Source organism: Oncorhynchus nerka, linkage group LG26 (genome assembly GCF_034236695.1).
Source record: "Oncorhynchus nerka isolate Pitt River linkage group LG26, Oner_Uvic_2.0, whole genome shotgun sequence".
NCBI classification, from domain to species: Eukaryota; Metazoa; Chordata; class Actinopteri; order Salmoniformes; family Salmonidae; genus Oncorhynchus; species Oncorhynchus nerka.
Window position 1 is genome coordinate 40,904,534 of NC_088421.1, and position 16,973 is coordinate 40,921,506.

Here is a 16,973-nt window from a genome sequence, read left to right on the forward strand (position 1 = left end):
TTTGTGTGTGTGTAAGTGAGTGTTTGCCTTTGTGTGTGTGTGTCTGTATCTGTGTGTTTGTGTGTGTGTGTGTGAGTGAGTGAGTGTTTGCCTATGTGTGTGTGTGTCTATCTGTGTGTTTGTGTGTGTGTAAGTGAGTGTTTGCCTTTGTGTGTGTGTGTCTGTATCTGTGTGTTTGTGTGTGTGTGTGAGTGTTTGCCTGTGTGTGTGTGTGTGTCTGTATCTGTGTGTTTGTGTGTGTTTATCTCTGTGAGTGTGTATGCGTGTGTAGGTGCATATGTGTGTGTACAAACTAGGAGCTGCTAATCAACTGTGTTTAATTAGTCAGTGTGGGGCTGTGTGCTTCTTCACCCTGCCAGTCCTCTGAGGGAAGGGGCTCTGTCACATTGTTTGTCAGTGTGTGAGGGAGAGAAGGGATCGAAGGGGTCCGCCTCTCAGAGACAGCTCACACTTCTGCCACCGCTGCCATTCTCCTGTCAATCACTCACACACACACACACACACACACACACACACACACACACACACACACACACACACACACACACACACACACACACACACACACTTGCTCAGTCATTGTCTCACATTTTAGGTAGCACACACACACACAGTCAGTTTGTCACATTTTTAGCTGGCACATATAACAGACACACATGGACTCAGGCACATGTGCTATTCTAGCCTGTGTGTAATGATGTAATCAGAGGACTTACAGCGCAGCGTAATAGAGATTTCCCTTTAAACTCTGAAAGGTTTTGAGCCGGCGATCCACAGTCCTGATTAGGCCGCTGCTAACTCTCCCAGTCGATGTGACTGATGGCATGGCTAAGACTGTGCACACAGTAGGAGAGGGGAAGTTCATCTTTTGTTTGAGTACGGCCTGGCTCGCATCTGTGTGGTCGCCGGGCAGGTTTCCAGGGGGATATTCAAGGGCATTTTCGCTCTGCTTCTAAACCAGCCCTGTGATGTTGCTACTCTGTAGGGGGAGAGGAGCTGCTAGCTGCACTGATATGGAAATGGAAACTGGAGAGCTCTGATATTCAACTGCCAGAACAATAGAAGCCGCATACAAATGCAGAACGTGCCTTCAGACCATTCAGTGATTCCCTGTATCTTTCAAAGCATCTCTCTGTGCTTGTATAGGCCAGGGGGAACTCCCTTGATAAAGCTTTCCTGCTTCTTATCCAACACTGGCCTCCAACACTCCCAGGTTCGCCCCGTTAGATCACCATTTTTCAAGCGTGCCGGTTTGGGGGTTTGTGAGAACAGGGCTCCGGGGTTTTGTCTTGTTCTGTTCGTCAGCTATAACAACCCACAGAGGTGACTCAACCCCTCCTTTCCCCTCTGGTCTTCCTCTCTTTCATTCCACCGCTCTTCTTCTTCCTCTAATGAATGCTCTCCCGTGTTTTGACTGGCAGGTCGTTAGGGGCGGGACTTGGCCTGTCGCCCGAGGACCTGCTGGGAGGAGGGGGTGGGGACGCCCAGAGGAAGAAGAAGAAGCTGTCCAATCGGGGCTTTGAGCGCTCGGCGCGGCAGAGGTCAGGGTTCTTTAGTTGTATCTCTTTGTCCTCTATCCTCCAGAACAGCTACACACTCTGTAGAAAACCCTTATAGTTACTGAACACTTCTCTGAGCCCTCCATACAGTATTCCATAATGGCTACATACCATTACTGCTATGTAGCCTGCTAGCCTTTGTGTAATACCGTATGCTATGTTAGCCACTATGCTAGTTGTTATGTAAATATTGTATGTTGTGTGATCTATGTTTACCCTGATAGCCTATAGGCTAAATTAAAGTGTGAGTGTTTTGTACACACTTTGTTTCTTTTTTTTTTTATTGACACATTTCTAGTCATTAGAACCAGTGGCGGCTGGTGGGAGGAGCTATAGGAGGATGGGCTCATTGCAATGGCTGGAATGGAATACAGAGTCAAACATGTGGTTTCCATATGTTTGATGTGTTTGATACCGTTTCATTTATTCCATTCCAGCCATTACAATGAGCCCGTCCTCCTATAGCTCCTCCCACCAGCCACCACTGGTTCTAATGACTAGAAATGTGTCAATAAAAAAGAAACAAAGTTTGTACTAAACACTCACATTTAAATTTTGAATTTTAAACTCAAAAGTGTCAAATCCCCAGCTCTCCATGTTAATATATTTTTAATTTGTGGATCTTCATCTGTCCCTCTGACTGTCTGTGAGCTGAACTGAGCTCTGTCCTTCTGACTATCTGTGAGCTGAACTGAGCTCTGTCCTCTGACTGTCTGTGAGCTGAACTGAGCTCTGTCCCTCTGGCTGTCTGTGAGCTGAACTGAGCTCTGTCCTCTGACTGTCTGTGAGCTGAACTGAGCTCTGTCCTCTGGCTGTCTGTGAGCTGAACTGAGCTCTGTCCTCTGACTATCTGTGAGCTGAACTGAGCTCTGTCCCACTGACTGTCTGTGAGCTGAACTGAGCTCTGTCCTCTGGCTGTCTGTGAGCTGAACTGAGCTCTGTCCTCTGACTGTCTGTGAGCTGAACTGAGCTCTGTCCCTCTGGCTGTCTGTGAGCTGAACTGAGCTCTGTCCCTCTGACTATCTGTGAGCTGAACTGAGCTCTGTCCCTCTGACTGTCTGTGAGCTGAACTGAGCTCTGTCCCTCTGACTGTCTGTGAGCTGAACTGAGCTCTGTCCTTCTGACTATCTGTGAGCTGAACTGAGCTCTGTCCCACTGACTGTCTGTGAGCTGAACTGAGCTCTGTCCCACAGACTTTCTGTGAGCTGAAATGAGCTCTGTCCCTATTGCTCTCTGTGAGCTGAACTGAGCTCTGTCCCTCTGGCTGTCTGTGAGCTGAACTGAGCTCTGTCCCTCTGACTGTCTGTGAGCTGAACTGAGCTCTGTCCCTATTTCTCTCTGTGAGCTGAACTGAGCTCTGTCCCTCTGGCTGTCTGTGAGCTGAACTGAGCTCTCTCCCACTGACTGTCTGTGAGCTGAACTGAGCTCTGTCCTTCTGACTATCTGTGAGCTGAACTGAGCTCTGTCCCTCTGGCTGTCTGTGAGCTGAACTGAGCTCTGTCCTGACTGTCTGTGAGCTGAACTGAGCTCTGTCCCACTGACTGTCTGTGAGCTGAACTGAGCTCTGTCCCACTGACTGTCTGTGAGCTGAACTGAGCTCTGTCCTTCTGACTATCTGTGAGCTGAACTGAGCTCTCTCCCACTGACTGTCTGTGAGCTGAACTGAGCTCTGTCCTTCTGACTATCTGTGAGCTGAACTGAGCTCTGTCCCTCTGACTGTCTGTGAGCTGAACTGAGCTCTGTCCCTCTGGCTGTCTGTGAGCTGAACTGAGCTCTGTCCCACTGACTGTCTGTGAGCTGAACTGAGCTCTGTCCCACTGACTGTCTGTGAGCTGAACTGAGCTCTGTCCCACTGACTGTTTGTGAGCTGAACTGAGCTCTGTCCCTCTGACTGTCTGTGAGCTGAACTGAGCTCTGTCCCTCTGACTGTCTGTGAGCTGAACTGAGCTCTGTCCCTCTGGCTGTCTGTGAGCTGAACTGAGCTCTGTCCCTATTGCTCTCTGTGAGCTGAACTGAGCTCTGTCCCTCTGGCTGTCTGTGAGCTGAACTGAGCTCTGTCCCTCTGACTGTCTGTGAGCTGAACTGAGCTCTGTCCCTATTTCTCTCTGTGAGCTGAACTGAGCTCTGTCCCTCTGGCTGTCTGTGAGCTGAACTGAGCTCTCTCCCACTGACTGTCTGTGAGCTGAACTGAGCTCTGTCCTTCTGACTATCTGTGAGCTGAACTGAGCTCTGTCCCTCTGGCTGTCTGTGAGCTGAACTGAGCTCTGTCCTGACTGTCTGTGAGCTGAACTGAGCTCTGTCCCACTGACTGTCTGTGAGCTGAACTGAGCTCTGTCCCACTGACTGTCTGTGAGCTGAACTGAGCTCTGTCCTTCTGACTATCTGTGAGCTGAACTGAGCTCTCTCCCACTGACTGTCTGTGAGCTGAACTGAGCTCTGTCCTTCTGACTATCTGTGAGCTGAACTGAGCTCTGTCCCTCTGACTGTCTGTGAGCTGAACTGAGCTCTGTCCCTCTGGCTGTCTGTGAGCTGAACTGAGCTCTGTCCCACTGACTGTCTGTGAGCTGAACTGAGCTCTGTCCCACTGACTGTCTGTGAGCTGAACTGAGCTCTGTCCCACTGACTGTTTGTGAGCTGAACTGAGCTCTGTCCCTCTGACTGTCTGTGAGCTGAACTGAGCTCTGTCCCTCTGACTGTCTGTGAGCTGAACTGAGCTCTGTCCCTCTGGCTGTCTGTGAGCTGAACTGAGCTCTGTCCCTCTGACTGTCTGTGAGCTGAACTGAGCTCTGTCCCTCTGGCTGTCTGTGAGCTGAACTGAGCTCTGTCCCACTGACTGTCTGTGAGCTGAACTGAGCTCTGTCCTTCTGACTGTCTGTGAGCTGAACTGAGCTCTGTCCTGACTATCTGTGAGCTGAACTGAGCTCTGTCCCACTGACTGTCTGTGAGCTGAACTGAGCTCTGTCCTTCTGACTATATGTGAGCTGAACTGAGCTCTGTCCCTCTGACTGTCTGTGAGCTGAACTGAGCTCTGTCCTTCTGACTGTCTGTGAGCTGAACTGAGCTCTGTCCTGACTATCTGTGAGCTGAACTGAGCTCTGTCCCTCTCGCTGTCTGTGAGCTGAACTGAGCTCTGTCCTTCTGACTGTCTGTGAGCTGAACTGAGCTCTGTCCCACTGACTATCTGTGAGCTGAACTGAGCTCTGTCCTTCTGACTATCTGTGAGCTGAACTGAGCTCTGTCCCTCTGGCTGTCTGTGAGCTGAACTGAGCTCTGTCCCTCTGACTGTCTGTGAGCTGAACTGAGCTCTGTCCCTCTGACTGTCTGTGAGCTGAACTGAGCTCTGTCCCTCTGACAGTCTGTGAGCTGAACTGAGCTCTGTCCCTCTGACTATCTGTGAGCTGAACTGAGCTCTGTCCCTCTGACTGCCTGTGAGCTGAACTGAGCTCTGTCCCTCTGACTGTCTGTGAGCTGAACTGAGCTCTGTCCCTCTGACTGCCTGTGAGCTGAACTGAGCTCTGTCCCTCTGACTGTCTGTGAGCTGAACTGAGCTCTGTCCCTCTGACTGCCTGTGAGCTGAACTGAGCTCTGTCCCTCTGACTGTCTGTGAGCTGAACTGAGCTCTGTCCCTCTGACTGCCTGTGAGCTGAACTGAGCTCTGTCCCTCTGACTGTCTGTGAGCTGAACTGAGCTCTGTCCCTCTGGCTGTCTGTGAGCTGAACTGAGCTCTGTCCCTCTGGCTGTCTGTGAGCTGAACTGAGCTCTGTCCCTCTGACTATCTGTGAGCTGAACTGAGCTCTGTCCCTCTGACTATCTGTGAGCTGAAGTGAGCTCTGTCCCTCTGACTATCTGTGAGCTGAACTGAGCTCTGTCCCTCTGACTGTCTGTGAGCTGAACTGAGCTCTGTCCTGACTATCTGTGAGCTGAACTGAGCTCTGTCCCACTGACTGTCTGTGAGCTGAACTGAGCTCTGTCCTTCTGACTGTCTGTGTGTGGGAGCTGTGTCCGGAGGTGTAACAGTGTCTCTCTCTCTTTCTGTTTCTCTCTTTCTTCTCGTTCTCTCTTTCTGTTCTCTCTCCCCCCGTCCTCCTCTGTTGTCTGTTCTCATAGATAAAAGTGCATGGCAGTAGCAGAAAGAGTGTCCTCCACGGTGTCCTCAGCTCTAAGCTGGCCCGTGACGTGGCCCATCAGCAGCTCAGACAGCACAAGGCCCAGGGCGGGAAGAGGACTGGGATGGAGGCGGGACCACGGGATAAGGAGGAGGCGGCCTCTGCGGCTAGTTCTGCCCCAAAGCACCATGGACATCGAGGCCAGGCCACCTCCAAGGCCGAGTCCAGACGAGTCATCAACGAGTCCGGCGGTCAGAGTGACACAGGTAAGAATCATGGTGATTGATTTCATTTGTAACCTTTGGAGTTTTCTCACAATGTTGTGTTTCAGTTATGTGACGGTCAGCGACGTTATTTAGGCATTTGTGTCATATGATGTGGAAAGCACATGGTGGAACCACCTTTTCTGTATTGGGAGAATGAGTACATTCCTTATTCTGCCCTGACCTGAGCACTGTGTTCTGTATGTGTAGGTTACCATAGAGAGAAACACTACCATAGAGAGAAACACTACCATAGAAACACTACCATAGAGAGAAACACTACCATAGAGAGAAACACTACCATAGAGAGAAACACTACCATAGAGAGAAACACTACCATAGAGAGAAACACTACTATAGAGAGAAACACTACCATAGAGAGAAACACTACCATAGAAACACTACCATAGAGAGAAACACTACCATAGAGAAAAACACTACCATAGAAACACTACCATAGAGAGAAACACTACCATAGAAACACTACCATAGAGAGAAACACTACCATAGAAACACTACCATAGAGAGAAACACTACCATAGAGAGAAACACTACCATAGAGAGAAACACTACCATAGAGAGAAACACTACCATAGAAACACTACCATAGAGAGAAACACTACCATAGAAACACTACCATAGAAACACTACCATAGAGAGAAACACTACCATAGAAACACTACCATAGAGAGAAACACTACCATAGAAACACTACCATAGAGAGAAACACTACCATAGAAACACTACCATAGAGAGAAACACTACTATAGAGAGAAACACTACCATAGAGAGAAACACTACCATAGAAACACTACCATAGAGAGAAACACTACCATAGAGAGAAACACTACCATAGAAACACTACCATAGAGAGAAACACTACCATAGAAACACTACCATAGAGAGAAACACTACCATAGAGAGAAACACTACCATAGAGAGAAACACTACTATAGAGAGAAACACTACTATAGAGAGAAACACTACCATAGAGAGAAACACTACCATAGAAACACTACCATAGAGAGAAACACTACCATAGAAACACTACCATAGAGAGAAACACTACCATAGAGAGAAACACTACCATAGAGAGAAACACTACCATAGAGAGAAACACTACCATAGAGAGAAACACTACCATAGAGAGAAACACTACCATAGAGAGAAACACTACCATAGAGAGAAACACTACCATAGAGAGAAACACTACCATAGAAACACTACCATAGAGAGAAACACTAGCATAGAGAGAAACACTACCATAGAAACACTACCATAGAGAGAAACACTACTATAGAGAGAAACACTAGCATAGAAACACTACCATAGAGAGAAACACTACCATAGAGAGAAACACTACTATAGAGAGAAACACTACCATAGAGAGAAACACTACTATAGAGAGAAACACTACCATAGAGAGAAACACTACCATAGAGAGAAACACTACCATAGAGAGAAACACTACCATAGAGAGAAACACTACTATAGCGAGAAACACTACCATAGAGAGAAACACTACTATAAAGAGAAACACTACCATAGAGAGAAACACTACCATAGAAACACTACCATAGAGAGAAACACTACTATAGAGAGAAACACTAGCATAGAAACACTACCATAGAGAGAAACACTACCATAGCCCACCTACGATATTAATAATACAATATGTCTGCCCTGTAGTTAAGTTATTAGACCTACATTGTCCATTCTAGTGTTGTAATTCTATTTCTATGTTGTGTACCGATCTGAGTCACGGCACCAATGCAACTAGCAATGCTATACTCTTACTCTGTGTGTGCTCTCTCTCTCTCAGCAGCCAGTGCAGACAGCGGCGGCCAGGAGGGCTGGACGGGGACCCCGCTGATGATGCGTGGGGGCAGGAGGAAAGGGATGGGGGGAGCTCTCGGGGTCCAGGGGTCCGCACGGCTGCAGCAGCCCAGGGCCAGGGTCCTCCGAGCCAGGAGTCAGGAAGCCATGGAGGGGGGAGAGACCTCCCCTACAGAGAGTGAATCCTCCAACCAGGGTGAGTGGGCTGAGGTGACTGGGTGGAGGGGGAGGGGGAAGAGGGGGACAGGGACAGATAAGGTTGGATGAGTGGGACAGGGGGACAGGGTGTCTCTCTTCTCCAGCCAGGTCAGGTACTCAGTACACAGTACACTTCACTCAGCACACTGTACCCTTCACTCAGCACACTGTACCCTTCACTCAGCACACTGTACCCTTCACTCAGCACACTGTACCCTCCACTCAGCACACTGTACCCTCCACTCAGCACACTGTACCCTCCACTCAGTACACAGTACCCTTCACTCAGTACCCTGTACCCTCCACTCAGTACACTGTACCCTCCACTCAGTACACAGTACCCTTCACTCAGTACCCTGTACCCTTCACTCAGCACACTGCACCCTCCACTCAGCACACTGTACCCTTCACTCAGCACACTGCACCCTCCACTCAGCACACAGTACCCTTCACTCAGCACACTGCACCCTCCACTCAGTACACTGTACCCTTCACTCAGCACACTGTACCCTTCACTCAGCACACTGTACCCTTCACTCAGCACACTGTACCCTTCACTCAGCACACTGTACCCTCCACTCAGTACACAGTACCCTCCACTCAGCACACTGTACCCTTCACTCAGCACACTGCACCCTTCACTCAGTACACTGCACCCTTCACTCAGTACACTGTACCCTTCACTCAGCACACTGCACCCTTCACTCAGCACACTGTACCCTCCACTCAGTACACAGTACCCTTCACTCAGCACACTGTACCCTCCACTCAGTACACAGTACCCTTCACTCAGTACACAGTACCCTTCACTCAGCACACTGTACCCTTCACTCAGCACACTGTACCCTTCACTCAGCACACTGTACCCTCCACTCAGCACACTGTACCCTTCACTCAGCACACTGTACCCTTCACTCAGCACACTGTACCCTCCACTCAGTACACAGTACACTTCACTCAGTACACAGTACACTTCACTCAGCACACTGTACCCTTCACTCATCACACTGTACCCTTCACTCAGCACACTGTACCCTTCACTCAGTACACAGTACACTTCACTCAGCACACTGTACCCTTCACTCAGTACACAGTACCCTTCACTCAGTACACAGTACCCTTCACTCAGTACACAGTACCCTTCACTCAGTACCCTGTACCCTCCACTCAGCACACTGCACCCTTCACTCAGCACACTGTACCCTTCACTCAGCACACTGTACCTTCACTGCACACTGCCCTCACAGTACACAGCACCCCAGTACACAGTACCCTTCACTCAGCACACTGCACCTTTCACTCAGTACACAGTACCTGCCCTTCACTCCTTCACTCAGCACACTGCACCCTTCACTCAGTACACAGTACCCTTCACTCAGCACACTGCACCCTTCACTCAGTACACAGTACCCTCCACTCAGCACACTGTACCCTTCACTCAGTACACAGTACCCTCCACTCAGTACACAGTACCCTTCACTCAGCACACTGCACCCTTCACTCAGTACACAGTACCCTCCACTCAGTACACAGTACCCTCCACTCAGTACACAGTACCCTTCACTCAGCACACTGCACCCTTCACTCAGTACACAGTACCCTTCACTCAGTACACAGTACCCTTCACTCAGTACACAGTACCCTCCACTCAGTGCACACTGCACCCTTCACTCAGCACACTGCACCCTTCACTCAGTACACAGTACCCTCCACTCAGTACACAGTACCCTTCACTCAGTACACAGTACCCTTCACTCAGCACACTGTACCCTTCACTCAGTACACAGTACCCTCCACTCAGTACACAGTACCCTTCACTCAGCACACTGCACCCTTCACTCAGTACACAGTACCCTCCACTCAGTACACAGTACCCTTCACTCAGCACACTGCACCCTTCACTCAGTACACAGTACCCTTCACTCAGCACACTGTACCCTTCACTCAGTACACAGTACCCTTCACTCAGTACACAGTACCCTCCACTCAGTACACAGTACCCTTCACTCAGCACACTGCACCCTTCACTCAGTACACAGTACCCTCCACTCAGTACACAGTACCCTTCACTCAGCTCACAGTACCTTTCAATCAGCACACAGTACCCTTCACTCAGTACACTGTACCCTTCACTCAGTACACAGTACCCTTCACTCAGTACACTGTACCCTTCACTCAGCAAACTGTACCCTTCACTAGGTGTGGAAGGCACATCTGACCTGTCATCAAGCTTGTAAACAACCTTCTTCATTAGTCAACTACTTCTATAGAGCACAGGATGCATTTACAGTCATATCACATTGTCCCATGCGCTCAATACACAAGTTAGGGAATAAAACACACACACACACACACATGCAGAAGGCTGCCACTCGAGCCCTCGTGTGAGTTTTGTTAATTTGTTAATTCATCTGAAAGTGATCCCTGTCAGTGTTCAGAGGTGAGTGAGAACGTGTGATGATGGACAACGCCTCGTAAATGACAAGTGGGGTCGGTAGCGGAGGCACCCGACACCTCTGCTCGTGTGTGTGTGTGTGTGTGTGTGTGTGTGTGTGTGTGTGTGTGTGTGTGTGTGTGTGTGTGTGTGTGTGTGTGTGTGTAGGCTAGGCCACAGCTGCCTGTGAGTGGATCTGACAGGCCATGGAGACAAGGAGGCTGGACCACAGAGCAGTTACAGGCTACAGAGACACACACACACACGTGCACTCAACACAAGAGCACCCACACATACACACGCAGCGAGCCATCATATTCATTCAAACCCACACACACACAATCAGTCAGAGCTCAGTACTGTCTACCAGACACACTTCAGGTCCAGCCCCAGAGAACAACATTCAGAAGATCCTGGTATCTCATCATTATGAATTGTTATTTGTGTTCCTCCAGGAAGACAACAAGATAATGAGGTAATTGCTAAATGTTAGAATGTAGAAAACCAGTTTTGGGAAATACAAGCCTCTAAATGCTTTCTAATGATAAGCACAGGAAGTCTGTTAGAGGAAGTGGATAGGCTGTCTATTTAGACACAGTACTATGTATGTTTTCTCTCTTTAGAAGACGAAGAACCTGGGAAGGAAGTTATGACAGTGACGAAGGACAAGACATCAAAGCTACAACCCTCCCGAGCGTCTCTTCATGCTCCACTGTGACTGGTCCATCCCCCTCGTCTGTCGTCAAGCTGGAGGCCAATCAGAAAGCCCTCTACAAAAAAGAGAGGCAGGAACTTTACGGTCTACCACTGAAGACAGACCTGTCTACCACCGTGTGTGTGTGTGTGTGTGTGTGTGATGATGATGCCCCTGTGATGTGTCTACCACTGTGTGTGTGTCTACCACTGCCCCTCTTTACCTGTCTACCACTGCCCTAATTTCTGTCACCAAAATTAAGACTCATACCTAACCACTGGTCAGCTTTGACATGTTTACTAAATATTTGTCATACACAAGTACTGATGCTACACAAGGTGTACATGGTACTATACATCTATATCCCCTCAAATATATATATAATTATATAATATATAATTATAATCATCTCAGGAGAAGCATCTGTTTTGTTTTAGTCTGTGGGTCACACTTACTGGTCTAACATCTTCTCTAATTCCTGATTGAGAGAAAAGAGAAAGGAACACTGGTTCAGGACTGATAATATACACTGTCTGTTATTCAGTACCACATCAATGTTTAGTTCCTACCTTACAAATTCAGAGAGCACATTGACTCCCCTATCACTGACTGTCTACACTCGTACCTGTCTACCACTGCCCCTCTACACTCATATCTGTCTACCACTGCCCCTCTACACTCATACCTGTCTACCACTGCCCCTCTACACTCGTACCTGTCTACCACTGCCCCTCTACACTCATACCTGTCTACCACTGCCGCTCTACACTCATACCTGTCTACCACTGCCCCTCTACACTCATACCTGTCTACCACTGCCCCTCTACACTGATACCTGTCTACCACTGCCCTTCTGTACACTTGCACCACCACTGCCCTCTCACTACACCACTCATATACCTGTCTACCACTGCCCTCTCACTCACACCTGTCTACCACTGCATATACCTGTCTACACACCTGTCTACCTCTACACTCATACCTGTCTACCACTGCCCTCTACACTCATACCTGTCTACCACTGCCCTCTACACTGCCCCTCTATACCTGTCTACCACTGCCCCTCTACACTCATACCTGTCTACCACTGCCCCTCTATACACCACTGCACACTATACCTGTCTACCACTGCCCCTCTACACTGCCCTCTACACTCGTACCTGTCTACCACTGCCCCTCTACACTCATACCTGTCTACCACTGCCCTCTACACTCATACCTGTCTACTACTGCCCCTCTACACTCATACCTGTCTACCACTGCCCCTCTACACTCATACCTGTCTACCACTGCCCCTCTACACTCATACCTGTCTACCACTGCCCTCTACACTCATACCTGTCTACCACTGCCCTCTACACTCATACCTGTCTACCACTGCCCTCTACACTCATACCTGTCTACCACTGCCCTCTACACTCATACCTGTCTGCCCTTCTACCACTGCCCCTCCCTACACTCATACCTGCCCTCTACCACTGCCCCCACTCTCTACACTCATACCTGTCTACCACTGCCCCTCTACACTCATACCTGCTCACCTGTCTACACTATACCACCACTGCCCTCTACACTCATACCTGTCTACCACTGCCCCCTCTACACATACCTGTCCCACTGCTACACTCATACCTGTCTACCACTGCCCTTCTACACTCATACCTGTCTACCACTGCCCTCTACTACTGCTACCCCTCTACACTCATACCTGTCTACCACTGCCCCTCTACACTCATACCTGTCTACCACTGCCCCTCTACACTGATACCTGTCTAGCACTGCCCACTGCTCTACACTTCATACCTGTCTACCACTGCCCCTCTACACTCATACCTGTCTACTACTGCCCCCACTGCCCTCTACACTGCATACCTGTCTACCACTGCCCCTCTACACTCATACCTGTCTACCACTGCCCTCTACACTCATACCTGTCTACCACTGCCCCTCTTACACTGATACCTGTCTACCACTGCCCCTCTACACTCATACCTGTCTACCACTGCCCTCACTACACCCCTCTACACTCATACCTGTCTACCACTGCCCCTTCACTCATACCTGTCTATATCTGTCTACCACTGCCCCTCTACACTCATACCTGTCTACCACTGCCCCTCTACACTCATACCTGTCTACTACTGCCCCTCTACACTCATACCTGTCTACCACTGCCCCTCTACACTCATACCTGTCTACCACTGCCCTCTCTACACTCATACCTGTCTACCACTGCCCTCTACACTCATACCTGTCTACCACTGCCCCTCTACACTCATACCTGTCTACCACTGCCCCCTCTACACTCATACCTGTCTACCACTGCCCCACTCCCTCTACACTCATACCTGTCTACCACTGCCCCCTCTACACTCATACCACGGCCCTCTACACTCATACCTGTCTACCACTGCCCTCTACACTCATACCTGTCTACCACTGCCCCTCTACACTCATACCTGTCTACCACTGCCCCTCTACACTGATACCTGTCTACCACTGCCCTTCTACACTCATACTGTCTACCACTGCCCCTCTACACTCATACCTGTTCACCACTCACACTACCTGTCTACCACTGCCCACACTGCCCACACACTCATACCTGTCTACCACTGCCCTCACTACACCACTGCACACTATACCTGTCTACCACTGCCCTCTACTGCCCTACCACTCCCTCTACACTCATACCTGTCTACCACTGCCCCTCTACACTCATACCTGTCTACCACTGCCCTCTACTACACTCATACCTGTCTACCACTGCCCCCTCTACACTCATACCTGTCTACCACTGCCCCTCTACACTCATATCTGTCTACCACTGCCCTCTACACTCATACCTGTCTACCACTGCCCCTCTACACTGATACCTGTCTATACCTGTCTACCACTGCCCCCTCACTACACTCTGCCCCTCTACACTCGTACCTGTCTACCACTGCCCTCTACACTCATACCTGTCTACCACTGCCCTTCTACACTCATACCTGTCTACCACTGCCCCTCTACACTGATACCTGTCTACCACTGCCCTCTACACTCATACACTCATACCTGCCTACCACTGCCCCTCTACACTGTCTACCACTTCACTCATACCTGTCTACCACTGCCCCTCTACACTCATACCTGTCTACTACTGCCCTCTACTGCCCTCTACACTCATACCCATGTCTACCACTGCCCTCTACACTGATACCTGTCTACCACTGCCCTCTACACTCATACCTGTCTACCACTGCCCCTACACTGATACCACTGCCCCCTCTACACTCATACCTGCCCCACTGCCCCCTACACTCATACCTGTCTACCACTGCCCTCACACTGCCTGTCTACCACTGCCCCTCTACACTACACTCTGTCTACCACTGCCCTCTACACTGATACCTACACTCATGCGTCTACCACTGCCCTCTACCACCTGCCCTCTACACTGATACCTGTCTACCACTGCCCTCTACACTCATACCTGTCTACCACTGCCCTTCTCACTACACCACTTATGACCTGTCTACTGCCCCTCTACACTGTCCCACTCTACACTCATACCTGTCTACCACTGCCCTCTACACTCATATCTGTCTACCACTGCCCCTCTACACTCATACCTGTCTACCACTGCCCTCTACACTCATACCTGTCTACTACACTGCCCCCTCTACACTCATACCTGTCTACCACTGCCCTTCTACACTCATACCTGTCTACCACTGCCCTCTACACTGATACACTCATCATACCTGTCTACCACTGCCCTCTACACTCGTACCTGTCTACCACTCTCTACACTCATACCTGTCTACCACTGCCCCTCTACACTCATACCTGTCTACCACTGCCCTTCACTACACCACTCGTACCTGTCTACCACTGCCCTCTACACTGATGTTCACCACTGCCCTCACACTCATACCTGTCTACCACTGCCCCTCTACACTCATACCTGTCTACCACTGCCCTCTACACTCCTGCTCACCTGTCTACCACTGCCCTCTACACTCATACCTGTCTACCACTGCCCTCTACACTCATACCTGTCTACCACTGCCCCCTCTACACTCATACCTGTCTACCACTGCCCCTCTACACTCATACCTGTCTACCACTGCTCCCTCTACACTGATACCTGGTGCTCCCTTTCACCACTGCCCCTCTACACTCATACCTGTCTACACTGACTGCCCCTCTACACTCATACCTGCACACTGCCCTCTACACTCGTACCTGCCACTGCCCTCTACCACCTGCCCACTGCCCTCTACACTCATACCTGTCTACCACTGCCCCTCTACACTCATACCTGTCTACCACTGCCCTCTACACTGATACCTGTCTACCACTGCCCTCTACACTGGATACCTGTCTACCACTACACTGTCTACCACTGCCCTCTACACTCATACCTGTCTACCACTGCCCTACCACTGCCCTCTACACTCATACCACTGTCTACACTCATACTGCCCCTCTACACTGATACCTCTACCACTGTATACCTGTCTACCACTGCCCTCTACACTCATACACCACTCATACCTGTCTACCACTGCCCCTACCACTGCCCTCTACACTCATACCTACCACTGCCCTCTACACTCATACCTGTCTACCACTGCCCCTCTACCACTGCCCTCTACACTCATACCTGTCTACCACTGCCCCTGCCCTCTACACTCATACCTGTCTACCACTGCCCTCTACACTCATACCTGTCTACCACTGCCCTCCCCATACCTGTCTACACTCATACCTGCTACCACTGCCCCCTCTACACTCATACTGTCTACCACTGCCCCTCTACACTCATACCTGTCTACCACTGCCCCCTCTACACTCATACCTGTCTACCACTGCCCTCTACACTCATACCTGTCTACCACTGCCCTCTACACTATACACTGCATACCTGTCTACCACTGCCCTCTCTACACTCATACCTGTCTACCACTGCCCTCTACACTCATACCTGTCTACCACTGCCCTCTACACTCATACCTGTCTACCACTGCCCCCTCTACACTCATACCTGTCTACCACTGCCCTACACTCATACCTGTCTACCACTGCCCTCTACACTGCACCCCTCTACACTCATACCTGTCTACCACTGCCCTCTACACTCATACCTGTCTACTCTACACCATACCTGTCTACCACTGCCCTCTACACTCATACCTGTCTACCACTGCCCCTCTACACTCATACCTGTCTACCACTGCTCTACACTCATACCTGTCTACCACTGCCCCCTCACTCATACCTGCTCACTACTGCCCCTCTACACTACCTGTCTACCACTGCCCCTCTACACTCATACCTGTCTACCACTGCCCTTCTACACTCATACCTGTCTACCACTGCCCTACCACTGCCCTCTACACTCATACCTCATACCTGTCTACCACTGCCCCTCTACACTCATACCTGTCTACCACTGCCCCTGCTACATACCTCATACACTCGTCTACCACTGCCCTCTACACTCATACCTGTCTACCACTGCCCTCTCACTATACACTCACACTATACCTGTCTACCACTGCCCCCTCACTCACACCACTCGCCCTCTACACTCATACCTGTCTACCACTGCCCCTACACTCATACACCACTCATACCTGTCTACCACTGCCCCTCTACACTCATACCTGTCTACCACTGCCCCTACCACTACACTCATACCTGTCCCCTCTACACTCATACCTGTCTACCACTGCCCCTCTACACTCGTATACCACTGCCCTCTACACTCACCTGCTACCTGCTACACTCATACCTGTCTACCACTGCCCACTCTACACTCATACCTGTCTACCACTGCCCCTCTACACCACTGCCCTCTACACTACCTGTCTACCACTGCCCCTCTACACT

At 50.1% G+C, this 16,973-nt stretch overlaps 1 protein-coding gene across 1 annotated transcript in view; it reads right to left on the bottom strand.

Moving 5' to 3' along the window:
• LOC115124308 (BAH and coiled-coil domain-containing protein 1) overlaps positions 1–16,973 on the bottom strand; it is a 182,120-nt gene that overhangs the window by 92,465 nt on the left and 72,682 nt on the right.